We start from the raw sequence: 15,215 nt of genomic DNA, 5'->3' as shown, positions 1-15,215 counted from the left end.
CAAATTTCTAAAACAGAGTTTTCTCTGCTACATCAAAAAGGGCTGAAAATCAATGAAAAGAACTTGAAAAGAAGCTGATCCTCTGATTCTGTGCATGTGCATCTGGCTCTGCAGCGTGGTTCTGCTGATACCTGCACCCGCGGACGGCCCTAGGAGCAGTCCCACAGAACACACACACAGAGGTGCCAGGATCCTTACACAGCGTTGCAATACGTGGTACAAGTAATGGTGCTTGTAAATACCAGTAAATAAAAATACCAGTAAATAAAAATAACAGTAATGTGAGTGCACATATGGACAATCAGGTCTTCGTTTCAGAGTTCAGCTGGTGAGGCCAACCAAAAAAAAAGCATCTCTCTGTGTGTCATTGCTCTGCAGGGCCACCAGCAACAAGAAATACATGAAATATTCTCAGAATGAAACTAAGAGTATACAACCCTGAATGCACAGAGTAAGCAGATCTGCTGAAAGATGGTAGTCTCCCTACTTGTAATCACAGCAAGCATATGCTGCTACTAGCAGTCTGCCTTCTGAGCAAACCCAGACAGTGTCTCATGACAGGGATCAAAATCAGCAACTTCAGCAAGACTCATCTTCGGGGAAGAAAAAAGGCCAGAAATCTTCTATCAAGATTGGCTGTGTGTTGAGAATATTGATTTCAACATTACCAAGACAAAATTAGTGATATTGAAATGAATGATTAAACACACAGCTTCCAGGAACTGAAATCCTACAAACTAAATCTCTTTTTGGAAGTTGTATTTTATCTAAACACAGTGAGACTTTGATGATCAAATAACTTAATCTATCAAATATGCTGTAGTGTTTCTGAGGAGGATGGAACTGTTGCACCCTTTCTTACTTGCTTGTCATGTTCCCAAGTACATACATATACATGTATGTGCTGTCACTTTTTTTCCTAAAGAACAAGTGATGCAAGGAGCTAACATGCCATTTCTCTCTGCTGTTCTGTTTCATTCTTCCCCTCCTTCTCCTTCAGATTTGGCTGCTGCCTGTAATTTGGAGGTTCCTCAGTTCAGCGAGCACACTTAATGCTGTGTGGGTACCACAAGGCCCTCACTCCTCCTCTCAGCCCTTCCAGCACACGCACTACAAATAAACTAAAATCCCCAAAGCCTTGCCCATCTCTGCGCATCTCTTGAACCCCACCTGCCCCCAGCCCACCCAGCTGTAAGTGAGCAATGCTGACGGGGCTGGAGGCAGCAGCCACGGAGCTGTCACCCCAGCCCTCTGCCTCTGTGTGTGCTGCAAAGCCACAGCAAGCGTGTCCTCGTTACACATGAGCTGATAAGGCACCGACATCCAGCTTTGATCTTGACCTTCACCTTTTGACTACAAACAAGCGTGTGCAAAAACCTGTTTACCACAAAGCAGAGCCTGCAGTGGGTGTATCAAGGGCAGCCCGAGTCCAGGTACTTTGGGGCCAGACAGCAGGGGTTCTGTGTGCAACAAGAAGCTGCTTCTTTGTCACGATCAATAACTTGCCTGTGAGCATCCCTTGGGAATTCAGAAGGTCCCAGACAGCCCACAGCAAATGATGTGTGGATGCAGAGCACCCTAATATATTCCGGGGTCCAAAATATATTTAGTTTTACCATAATTACATTCAGGTGTGTAGGTGACGGGTTACTCTGCTCCAGCTATGCCCCTGCATCCTGCAGTGTGGGTTCTCCATCTCTGGGTCCCACCCATGGACACAGACAGTGAAAGCTGGGAGTCTTTCAGGGTTGGGGCTCCCTCCTCAAAGAAGGGCCTTTCAGGACCCACACCATCATCCCTGGGCAGGGAGCTGCTTTTTGGGAGTGTAGATGCAGTTTGTGAGCAGAGGCATGGCGAGAGCTCCAAAAACATAGTGCAAGCTTTGGCTGGAGACAGGCCTAGCTCTTGGTGGGCTGCTCACTTTGCTCTGGAAGCCTTTGAAGGTTGAGGGTGTGTGTTTTGGAGACCTGCATGATGCTGGAGAAGGCATTCCCTCCCCACTCTGTGAGACATGAGATCATTTTTGCTTTCAGAGGCTTTCAAGAGGCCACCACCACAACACTGCTCCAGTGGCAGTTCTGAGGAGAACTCCCAGCACAATAGATGTGGCTGTGACACAGCTTCTGCCTGTCACTGTGGAAACAGCCTGAGCAGCAGGAAGGAGGGGAGAGGCACTTCTGACGTGATGCCCTGGGGTATTCTAATACATAACAAGAGACGGTGTCAAGTGGATTAAGATAACACAATCGATAGTCTGCGTTTTACAAGCATCTTTGGGTCCCCAATGCCTACTGGAGATGTAATGTTATGTAATTATAGCAGTGACCAGAAATGATCAGCGCACAGAACATTGCATCATTTCAAAACCGTATGCAGGTCAATATTTGGATGCTTTCAACTTTACTTCACTTTTAGTGAAGTAAAGGTGTGTTCATTTGTTTTTTAATGTGCGTCATTCCCATGCAGCCTGAGTGCTTTCACCCTTGTACATGTGGATCTTCATCATTTCACCTGGATGAGAAATGCTTCCATGGTGAGCAAACTGTGTGAGCTAACACCAGTCATTATGCGGCCATAGCCATGATTGATGCTACCTCCTCGACTGTGCCTGAGTGAGAAGGATGCACGCAGCACAGAGTGGCCTTTGAGGTGCCCTAGTTGTAGTTCTGTACCGGTATAGTTCTAAAAACTGCTGAGATGCGTAAGCGGTTTTGACTTCCGAGAACTGGGTTGAATGATGGTTGAAAACTTCAGGTACAGATGTCACTTGTGTGTACTAGAGGAACATACAGATGATAAGAAAATCATTATAATCACTATCTTACTAAATTATATACAAATAAAGACTATATACACAGTATATAACTATTACTGCGTATACACACACATCTGTGCACATACATGATTATAATCAGCCTGTTCTGATGCCACATATACAGTCATGGCCATTTTATGCTAAAAAAAAACCAACCCTGGAAGAGTAAGAAAAATAAAATTATTTACAATTCTGAGTATACAAGAAGAGAGGGAGATACATACCCTACCTCCTATGATTTAGCAGTAATTCCAAAATGGGAAGAACATCAATCACTGTTTAAGGGGTGAAGAATTTCTTACCAGCAGTTGGTAAAAGATTTATTGGCACAGAGTTGATGGACTGTAATTTCAGAGTGCCTCATTCTAGAAGTTATTGGGGATATTTCAGTTGTGGGTCCAGTTTTGTGAGGGGTAAGACAAGGTAGAGGTGAGCACTCAGGGCAGAGAGGGCAATCTGGTGTGCATGAAAGTCAAGTACCTAAGCCTTGGGTTCGTAGAGCAATTTTTCTATCCTTAACAAATGGCATAAACCCTTAGGACAAGGGATGTGAATGACCTAGAGGGTATTGCCACATTTTTTTTGCCATTATGAAAAAAATTCATTATGTTGGTACTTTAATGAGGGAGGAATACTATGGCATTGACTGCACGAGGCCTGGGAAGAAGTGAAGTTGCTAGGATAGTGTCAGAACAACAGGGTTAAACCTTGTGATCTGCAGAACAAGGTCCTACAGTGCTGCCAGCAGGATGAATGTATTTTGAGGTGGGCCTGAATCCTCACTAGGAAAGAGATCCACAAGTGATGAAGAACTCCTTTGTTCCAAAGGAGGAGAAAAAGTTCAGGACAGGAAAATGCATTTAGAGCCTTACCAGTACATAACCTTGGTACATCTCTGCATGGCTACGGACAGATTTATATTTTTCAAGTCCTGGAACACAGCACTTCCCTCAGGCAGCTATCACAGACACACAAACATATTCAATCCCATCAATACGGAGGTTGTTGTCTATGTCACACAAAGAGATCGCTGAAAATTGTCCTGCACTGAAGGGTGGAAGCATTTACTTTTAGATGGTGATGCAGTTGCTATTGGGAAACTCAGAGTCTCTAAATTTAACATTTCTTTTTCCCCACATTTTGTGTCCTGCTATTGCGAAACAGTGATACCTGCTAATGAGTCTACCACACAATTTTCTTTTTAGCAGAACAAAATAATTTCTCTCTATCTTTGTGTCTATAAAGCTAGAGATACAGTCTGGACAATTTGTGAATGCCAGAATTGGACAGAGAGCCTGTGGCTTTTTTAAAGGAAGCTCAACAACTGCAGTCTCTAGACCGTAGGGATATTCTTTTCTGGTGAAACAATCAATGGTATGTGTTTGTATTACAAGCCCAAACCCCACAGAGAAATCCATTATCAGCATTTTAACCAGTCTATACCCTCCTTCCTAGGTATCTCAAAATCAATCATCATAATTCTGACATTCTCTCAAATTAATCTAGAATTGCCAAAGTTAAAACATGTCTTCTGAGAGACTTTTCTCCCTCACATCATTTGTCAGAGCAGGTAACAAACTTACATTCCCTCTCTAGCACATACACAAAAGGAGATACCAGGAAACAGAGTGAGGAAAGGGCCCTCCTGGGGAATCAGAGCAAAGATTAGAGGATAGCTAAAAATCTGCAAGATTTGTCATTTTGAAGAGAAACATAACTTTCCCTTTCTCCAGAAAAAAAAATCCATCTCAGGCAGAAGTGTGAGGCCTCAGGATTTCCCACATGCCACACAACCCATGGAAAAGGAGAAGAGCATGTTAGCAAGTCCAGCCAGAAAGGAGTACATTCATGTAGGCACGTGAAACTGGAGACATCCACTGAATGACAAACAGCCAAAATATTTAAAAATTTCTGTGCAATAAATTTGACCAAAAAATCCTCCCCAAATTCAGCATTATGAAAGATGCTAATAAATTCTTCCAATGTCAGTTTTCCCCAGAATACATGGCTTCAGCATGTGACGTATAAAACATTAAATGGAGATACAGAGGTGTCTCTTCAAAACATGTCAGCAACAGGTCAAAGACACACACTGCTGTGTATGGACATTACTTACACAAATTTATTTCATAGCCTGTTCTGCTGCTGTTTGTGCTAATTTTGAATGATGCAACTTGTCAGACCCATTGCAAAATTCCTGCCTCAAGCATGACATAGATGTGGTGATACCTGAGGTGTCAAAGAAACCCTTCTCTGAGTGATGATTGAGGATGAGCAGAAATGTGACTTTCTTAGAATTTCTTGTCCAGTTCTGCACCTCATGCAAAATAACTCTATTGTACTCAGCCTACAGTAGTTACAGTCTTAGAAAGGCCCTTGACTTAAAATGACTTTAAGAGGTCAACAACTGGCATTCTGGAAAAGATGTGCAACCATGTAAAAAAGGGTGGGAAAGAAAAGGCTGTAAAAAAAACTATGAAGGGAGAGAAACAGCTGGGAGATGTATGGGGCTAATTACCCTAATGACCTTTTTTTTTTTTTTTTTTTCTTTTCCATTCCTTTGATCCTCTGTCTTTTGATTAAGCAATAGTTCAGCTGAAAAACTATACCACACTTGGTAGCCAGCCATCAGCTGGGTTAAGGTTAAGGTCTTCTCTTCAAAGAAGAAAATGCCAGAATCAAACTGAAAGCTCACTACTGGCTGAAATGAGAGCTACTCTCTAAAGGACATGTGTATCTGAATACGGTAAAGCCGAGTCTTATTCCTCCATCCTTCAGAAATACCTGGCCCAGCCTCAGCCGAGTGATGTGGATAAAAGAAGCTTTGGGCTGTCTCACTCTGAGCAGGAACGCTGAGATCCCACTGAGTATCTGCTGACTCCAGAGGTTGCTGCTCAGTGTTCTGGAAGTGCTGGAGTGACTCAGCAAACATTTTGTATTCACAGGCTGCAGTACTATTTAATGAGATGTATCACTGTAAACATACTCTTGAAATGACTTATACCTTTTAACTCTTTTAGACATATGATTAAATCCATGGAGACCCCCGGATCCAAACCTATAGTGGCACAACTCCACAGAAAGACTTTGCTGTTTGACACTGGCATGAAAGATGTGACTAACAGATGTCCTTTCTTCTTTGCCATGGCAGCACAGGTAATAGGGGACCACTGGAATGCCTAAAAACATCTGCAAAAGCCTACAAACACAGAAGTACCACCACCTGTAAAACAAAACTAAACAACATGACTAAAAAAGCTGATCAAGTCCCAGTTCTTCACTTTTTATCTTCCACTTAATGTCTCTTTAGACTTAAGATCACTAGGTCATTTTTGGAGCTGTTGAAATATAACGAGCAAGAAAAAAGATACTTTTTAAATTAAAATGTCCGAAAAGGTTTCCTATCAAGGGATAAGATGAAAGAAATATGATTAAGCTTGTTGAAAATGTTTTGCAAACATTCCAGACATGTTTGAAGCATTGCATTTGCTTTCAACAAATTGCATCACCAATTAGTCATTTGTACCCAGTTTTGAAAGTCTGTTCAAAAGATCTCCTGCTGGGCTATGTGTCGCATACAGCTACAGGTGCAACAAAACGAAGGTCTTGTTTTCTTGCTGTTGTTGAGCTTGCTTGAACTGGCCACGTATAAATTTTGATCACAACTCCAGAAAAAAAGAGTTGCCTGGGGCTTGCCCAGAACAGTCAAAAAAATTCCCACCCAGGTTCCCTGTCAGCCAGCCTTCGTGTAGCATGTGTGCAGTGGATAGGAGTGTATATATCCATCTGTCAAACCTGATGGCTCTGGCCTGAGCAAGTCACCAGAGTCACTTTCAGGGAACATGCTTATGGATGTCTTCTTCACATTGAAGTACCTTCATAACAGACAAAGGGGCTGAGCAGTGCCCAGACTCATGTGTGGCCAACTTGGCCTATGGTTTCTGTCTATAACATTGTCAAAAACTCCCCACCTGGACCTATTAACAGGGGTGGTCATTCTGCACCCCTGCAACATAATTTCTGCCCTCAGCTTCCCTACTTTTATCAGTGAATACAGACTGGAGCATCTCTGGGTGGGAGACAGGTCACAGCTGAAATCCACGTAGCCAAGGCCATTTATGATGGTCTTACTTGTCCTTTTTTCTCTGGTAACAGTGCCAACATGACTCACGGGAACTTAGTGCACATTGTCCTTCATGTGAGGACAATAAACACTATTTGTTCTTTCCCCGAAAGGGTATACAACATAACCTGTGTATAGAAAACACGACACAGCTCTACCATGACCATGCATATACACCAAAGAGAGATGTTTTGTGACTACCTGTGGTGGTGAGGAGCTCATGAGCAGCCCTTCAGCAGTATTATTTAACGTAAGGGCTAGTTTACCTTCCCTGGAAAACATCTAAGCACCACTAGAGATTTTCAGGATAATCTTTCCAGCCATCTGTTCGCTGCTCAGCAGAATCTCAGGTGACCTGGCCTACTTGTCCTGACTTTGTTCACGCGGAACAATAATTCCTGAAGGGATGAATAATAGCACTGCAGCATAAATTATGCCCATTTCTTACCTCCCTAAGGAGATTTGAAAAGCAGCGTCTTCAAAAATGTTGTTCCAGCTGTAGGGATGGTGTATTTCACCTAAATCCTCTTCCCAAGAATGTGAGAGATTCAAAGATTCAACTGACAGGATTGTAAAACCTGAGCTGATGGTTTATGGGCAAAAGTCCAGCACAGGCTTTGCTGGACAGAGAGCAGTAAAAGTTCCCATCACTCGTACTCTCTCCTCAAACCACCCCTGTCCAAACTGCACACACTTTTGAGACTCCCACCCAGCTGCTGAACTTAGTATGCCATGCCAGCTACTACTTCACCAGCCACTGTTTCTTTTTCTTTCCTTCTACAGCTATAGTGATTTCAACCATGTAAACCTTGTCCTTGCTTGCACAGCTGACTGTGTAATTCTTGAGTTATTCTATCATCCTTGTTCTCTGCACTCAAAAATCTCTGCCTACTTTGAAATTTTCACTGGCCTACATCTGTTAATAACCTTTTCCAAAGGCTCTTTTGATTTCTAACACACTCAGACAGTGTCGTATGATAAAAGGAGGGCCTTTCCCTTCCCTTCCCTTCCCTTCCCTTCCCTTCCCTTCCCTTCCCTTCCCTTCCCTTCCCTTCCCTTCCCTTCCCTTCCCTTCCCTTCCCTTCCCTTCCCTTCCCTTCCCTTCCCTTCCCTTCCCTTCCCTTCCCTTCCCTTCTCTTCCCTTCCCATTTTCTTTCCTTTTTCCCTTTCTTTAGGGCTGGACTTTGGAAGAAAGTTTAAGACCTTGTAGCTCTAAGCCAGTGGCAGAAAATGGAGCCCAGAGCAGAGGCAAAGGATTTGCACCCTTCATGCAGGTGTTGCTGACAGTGATTACAGGCAGGTCCCAGTGCTGTTACCTGAAGGAATTCAACTGGTCACTAAGGGCAGCGCAGACCCAGAATGTACTCCTGCTCCTGGCTGTAGGTGATTTAGTTCATCTCGTCTTGCATTTCTCCATTCCCACCCACTGCTTTCACTGACAATCAGTTTCTCCTCTCCCAAGTGCACTTGTAGTTTAGGACACTGAGGAAAATCTACTGTACATGTATGCTACTCAGGAGACGTAAACCTCAGCTCTGAGTGAGCGGGAGGTTGAGGGAAGGATCTGGATGCTGCCTCCAGCCCGGAAGGCTGGAGCAATGGAAAAGCTGCCATAGCACATTCTCTGCCTTGGATTTATACGGCCTTACATATTTATCTAAGGCTTAGTACAAATTGAGACCTGGAGAAGCCTTGGTCTGGCTTTCTTCGCAGGAAGGCTCATAGCTTGGCTTTATCAGATGACTGAGTTCTGCAGTGGAGGAGGGGAAAGGCACTCGAGCCACTAAGAGCTAAAGTCAAAATCATCTTTACTGGCACACGTTTTACCAGTTTCAGCACAGGTGACTCAAGAAACACAGAACTGAGTCATTCTTTCAGTGACATCAATGCTACCTCCAGCGAATAGCCAAAACTCACCAAGAGAGCTGCTTGATAGCGCTGCTTCTGTTTTTACTCATCCCGTACCTGCCACAGGACAATTACTGACTGCTGGGTTTTGAGCTGCAGCAACTGGTCATGGTTTCTAAATGGGGGACATGGCAAATGGTGCAGTGATTGTGGCCAGAGGCCCAGACCATTCTGGGGACAGGCAAAGTGACAACAGACAAGCCTCTGTAAGCCGTGCCCCCGAATGGGCTCCAGTTGTTGAACCAAAAGGTTTGAGCCGATTCCTTTTGTCATGCCTGCAGCCACAGAGCACAAGCGTGTCTACTGCCTGCCCTCTTCCAAGCAGGAGGAAGAGCAGAGTGAAAAAGCACGTAGGCAGGGAGCCTGGGTGCAAGCCTAACCCCCAGTCTGATGTGACAGCCTGTGTGACACACACCCATCATGCAGTTACTAGAAATTTTCTCTCTCGGGGACTGAAATCATAAGGGGCATAAATTCACAATGTGAATGGAAATCAAAGTATCTTACACATATCTTCAACCCCTATCTTCAGGACAACACAGATAGATAGTGTCAAAGCTGTAGGAAGATACGGTATGTTTCCTGACATCATTCCTTTACCCCACTTTGATCCCAACATTTAGGATGCAGCTGTTAGAACAAGGTCTCAACATGGTGAAATAGGATGTTCAAAAAAACCCTCGCATTTTGTTTCCTTTCTGCTGGGTTTAAACTTTTAGATCAAATCACCCTGAAAAAGATGTTTGTGCAACAGGAAAATGTGGTATCAAGATTATCAGAGGAAGGTAGACAATAATATATTTCGTGTAGACTTGATTGCAGAAAATGACAAGGAAACCACAGGACATCGCTGTGAATGCAATGGAACAAGGCCATGAAGCATGTGTTGTGCGCCGCAGACAGAAGGGTTTATATAGACTTGAATGAGATTCAGTTTAGATCAAAAGGACTTTCAATCTTTTTCTTTCTTTTTAAGATAGAGACATCTTTTTGGCATTACACAGCTTGTGGCTATTGAGGCAGATCTGAAGGTAACAGGATATGGAGCACTTACTTCTGATTTACTAGCACAAATGGCTTACCCAGGCATGGAAAGTAAACTGTTTTAAGCCCTTCAAGATCAGAGATAAGACTCATTAGAAGGACCGGCTGAGGACTTTTTTCTCATCATTTCCTTGCCATGCTAATTTGGTACTAAGGTACTTCCCTGACTGGCCTATCTGCACAGCACAACACCCAGATTTTGTAACACATTCCCTGCGCTAACCTCCGTGCCGTGCCCCCCCCTCCCCGCTCACTCTGCTGTTGCATCTTCCTGCTGTCATCTTAACCTGCTGCTCTCGCAGCTCTTGGATCAGGACTAGCTGTTCTTCTGATTCCTGTTTTCCTACAGCATCTTCCTCTACGAGCTGGTGGGAAGTAACGACATGACAAACACACCCTAAATATTGCAGAAATGGGCAATTTGATCACTGGGACCCCCTGACAGAATGGCACTTCACAGCAACCTAAAATGCTCCTACCTTGAACAGCAGTCTGCAAGCATTAAAATGCACACCCAACAAGTGCTGTGACAGCTCACGAAAGATACTTCACTGTGTGTTTTCTGTATATTTCTTGCTATTCCAGAATTCATTGGACCCTGAAGAATTTTGTGCTGAAACATAATGCCCACTAGGACATCCTAGTACAGATCGTTTACTTTGTAGAGCTGCTGTTAGTTTGGAAGCTATTTTCTCCCTCTTTTCCCTCCTTTAGAAAGCTTTGTCCTTTGGTTCTTGTCAACGATTTTCCAGTTTAAAGCTCATCACAATCTTAAAACTGTAAGTGCGGATCCTTAATTACCACTAACAGAGCACCCAGAACAAGACGCACTTTGTAACTTAGAACACACATAAAACAGCCTCTCTTGGCCTGACGTAGCTGGTGTCTCCTTCATACCCAACTTGTTAAATACTTCAGGTTCAGCTTGGTGTCCAGCTGCATGGATCGAAGCCAGGCTCACAGAGCAGACTGCCCTCATGCTGCGGCTCCCAACCAGTGACCTGCTAAGTAACACCCCCTCCTGAGACCCATCCAAGGGGAATGTAGAGACAGAACAGATACTCCTCAAAGAAACTGTTCTTCAAAAGCAAGCACTATGGAAGATGAGGGAAATCAAGCTCTTATCCTACCTCTTGTCTACCATACTCCCGAATTCTAGCTACCTAGAACCTGCTTTCCTCCCAGCAGCTCCCAGCAATCCTACAAGTTTCACTCCAGAAAGAAAAAAAAATATCTCTTTGACCCACTGCTTTCTAACCACTAGGCTCTTCTCATATCAGCTTCTCCTCAGCATCTTTTGGAGAATACTTTCCTTACTGCTCTGTCTTGTCCTGTTGCTTGGGAGATTCTAGCATGAAGAACCATTGCTCTGTTGACACCAATGAGAAATGCTGTTCATGAACACAAATAATCTGGGCTCAGGGCCAGTCATAAGCAGGTCACAGGCATTACTGTTTGAGAAGAAGTTAATCAACATGAATTTTGCAAACCTGAACCATTTTAAAAGAACATTATTTTAATGCCCTGTTCACATTTAAAGATCTGAACAAAACCAGCTAACTGGTTTTAGTCTCCCAAGGAAATAAAGCAGGGAAAATGTGTTTTAACAAAGAACTCTCGAATATACAAAGAACATGTAATAACCCCTTTCATTCTGTATCTTTCCTTCTGGCTTCCTCAGAAATAGCTACTCTACATGCCAGATTTTTCTTGCCGTACAACTGAGATGGTGCTGCCCAAAGTAATAGGACCTTTCTGCAACTATGGCACTATTCAATGTATGTGAGCTCTCTATTAAAATACCTATATGCTCTGAATTTTTATGCTGGTACAAGCCTAGATTTCTGTGCAATGTACTCGCACTGTCCAGGAACAAAATCATTTACATCTCATTTTCTCACAATGTTTTTTTTTTTGTTGTTGTTTTGTTTTTGTTTTTATGTTTGCCCAACACATGGTGATCAAATGGTTCTGCCTTCATCACAGAATAAACCCACCAGTGGAATGGGTCTCTGCTGTGATGAGCAGTGTTTGGAAGCAGGAGGAAAAGCAGATGAGTCTAGCCCTCATTAAAATTGTTCTTTATCAGAGAGTAAATGTTAATAGAACTTCTCAGTGCTCAGAGAAGACTTTGAATCAGACTTTATACTACTGGAAACATTTATTCAGAAAAAGGGAATATACTATTGCTACACCTAAGGTTTTCCAGTGTGTTCGATATACTTGTTTTTTACAAGAAGCACCTCTCTCTTTCATAGAAACATTTCACATGTGTCAATGCAAAAGTGTCCCGATTTTGCTTTTGAAAATAGTTACTTTTCCTAATACGTAATACGACTTTCAAGATTAAAATACCAATTTCAGGTACGTGATTCCGGAATTAGCTCATATATATTCACCCACCCTATCAAATATGGCTACATAGTCGAGATGATTTAGATACTAGTTTTAGGGTAATTTATTTTTTTTTTTTTCTGGGAAACTCGAAAGATTCAACATAGAAAAATGAATAAATTTAAAAAACATGTTGCTGAATTCACATAACTCACTTTCACACAGCCCTCATTTCAAGAACAAAACACATTTTAATCTCCAAATTCTATAAAGTCTGAACACTTAACTGAAAGGTGTCTTTGCAAATGCACATTACATATTTAGGGAGGACTAAACAAAACCAATACTGAGAATAAGACAGTGTTACTTTATGAAAATCTGGTCTCTCTTTGCTTTTATTATTAAAATTGTGCCTGTTGGAAATATAAACGCTCCATTGCTGTTACTCTAGAGCAATTACCGCCCAGTATTTCTTGGGTTCTTGCGTGAATGTTCCTTTTCTGTTCTTCATTCTGACTCTTTGTTATGTTTTCTCTCCCCTGTTTAGGCCCAAATGACTTGAAAAGTTTAACACACTAACTCTTAAAATATGATTTCTTTAAATAGATGGAATAATGGAATATAGGACTTCTCTAGCCTGTCTATGCTTGGAAGACAAAAAGTTGTGTTTGATTAAATCATAACATCAAAAAATGCACCTGCAGGCTGATATAAAGACAGCAGGAAATGGAGAAATCCCACCATTTCTTTTGAAATTTTATGCTGCTAGTTGATCCCTTTCAGAGTTAAAATCCTGATTATTTATTTGTGTGGGTAAATCCTTCTGGTCAGGCTGCCTTCTGAATTACTGCACATATGCTAGGGCCGTGTAGTTCTCTGCTCTCACAATATTTAGAATTTGGAACTGCATCTTGAAAAACTTGCTCAAATCTTTTGTGAATACTGTTGTTTGCATTAGCAGATAGAGACTCTGTCTAAGATTTCACCGATAAGTGCACAATAACTATGTTTCTGCTACAGTACCAAAAAGACAGACTGAGGGGTTAGAGAAGAGTCCCTCCTTTTACAGATGAAGAAATGAGGCACTCTGAATGTTCTTTTGAGTTCATTTAGGGTAGTTCTGAACAACTGCCACATGTTGGGTTCATCCGAATTATTTTGTGTTTACGAAGGAATAAATTAAGATCAGAATCTGGCTCTGAAACTTGCCTGAGACTACCAGGAAGTTTGCGGGAACTGAACCCAGAAAGAAAATTCCTGTCTACACAGCCCTGGAAAAGAGCCAAGCAATTTATGGTTATCATAGATTAGAGCTCCTGCCCTAATTCTATTTGCTGATACCCAACTGCTTACTGCCTCATATCCTGTAAACTCAGACTGTGCACTGATGCACGCCCACATATGTGGCACCAGACTGACACCACTTTCATCGCTTCAGTCTAAGCCAGCTACAGATTTGGAAGCTTTTAGTCAGCAGCTAACTTGAGAGTTTCGCTGTCTTTAATGGATACGAACAACATACGTTATGCCTTGTTACATACATTTTCTTGCTTTGCCAGTAAAAGCTTTCCTGTGGCCAGAGTACTGCGTGGCACGCTGACTTTGAGTGGGTGTTAGGCGACAAGCTGAAACAAGCTCTTAGCTCCCTACTTGAGGAAGTGTACCAAATTTTATCTTTTGATTGAAATTTTATGGCCTTCTAGAGTGGGACACTAGATCCTTTCCTGAGCTCCTGATGGTTTTTTTCATGTTTTGGCCTGTTACATCTGAAGTGACACAATACAGCTGCTGCCTTCCACTCTCTTGGTTGGACAAAGATGGATAATGAGGAGACCTAAATAAACATTTCTAAAGCAAACTTAGTAGTTTTCATTTTGGCATACAGCATTTGACAGTTACTAGCCATTGCTGTTTTAGTCTTGCCTTTGTTTCTTTGTAATGTACAGAGGGCATTTCTACTAGTTCAATTATTTAAAAAAATATGTTATTTTCTTGCTATGTGGAAGATTTGCATATATCACTCCTGTCAACTGTAATGGAAGTTACACATGTGAAAACCCTGGTGGCAGATTGTGATAAAGCAGATTTGACACACATCACTCTGCAGATAAGGATGCTACAAGACTGACATTTGGACTGAAATGCTTCGAGGAAGGACTGTATATAATCAATAATGAAATGCAGATAGCTTGAGTGAAGTGGATGCCTACAAGGTGACCGGCCTTGCAAGGAAGTTTCTGGCAGAGCTCATCCCATAAAAATGAGCAGAGACAGAAAAGGCAGGCCATTTTTGCCCTTCTCCTGTTACTGGAGAATTAATGCTACTAAAAGTAAAAAGGCAGAAGGATTGAAAAGGGGGAGGAGAGAGCGGGGAGAAAAACGGGGGAGAAAACAAGACCCCAAGATCAACAGACGGGGCTGGAAGATATTACTCTAGCATGACAGTTTGCCTGCTTCTTCCTCTCTCCTTCCATTTCATGAGAGACTTTGCCCTGAGTACTTTGTGGAGGTTCCTTTTCTAAACAAGGCACCATGCCTCTACATACACGATTAAAAAGCAAGCAGTTACTGAAACGCCATACATCATTTCCCACGCCACCCGCATGAAGAATTTTGTCTGTCTTTCCACTAAAGAAATGGCATTCTCTATTTACTTTGAGTGACAGATATACCTTCCACTAGGTTCTACTTGAAATAGTTTTAGCTATTACTCATAGCTGTTTCAGAACTATAATACTGATTTCCTTGCCACTACCGTGGTGATTGGTCATGCAGTACAGCCATCGCCTGTGAATGATGGCAGCTAACCTTGAAATAGAGCCAAACCTGGAGTGGGTTGTAAGACTTTGCTCAAAAAGATAGCCCCCTCAGTTTAGTGAACTTTAAGCGGCGAGAATCTGCCTAAAGAAGCAGAGTTATCACCTGAAAATGAACTAACTCAGGGTTTGCAAATCTTTAGAGACCTTGAAGCCAGAAAAATATGTAGATGGA

The sequence above is a fragment of the Aythya fuligula genome, chromosome 6 (assembly GCF_009819795.1).
Source record: "Aythya fuligula isolate bAytFul2 chromosome 6, bAytFul2.pri, whole genome shotgun sequence".
NCBI lineage: Eukaryota > Metazoa > Chordata > Aves > Anseriformes > Anatidae > Aythya > Aythya fuligula.
This window is presented reverse-complemented; position numbering follows the sequence as displayed.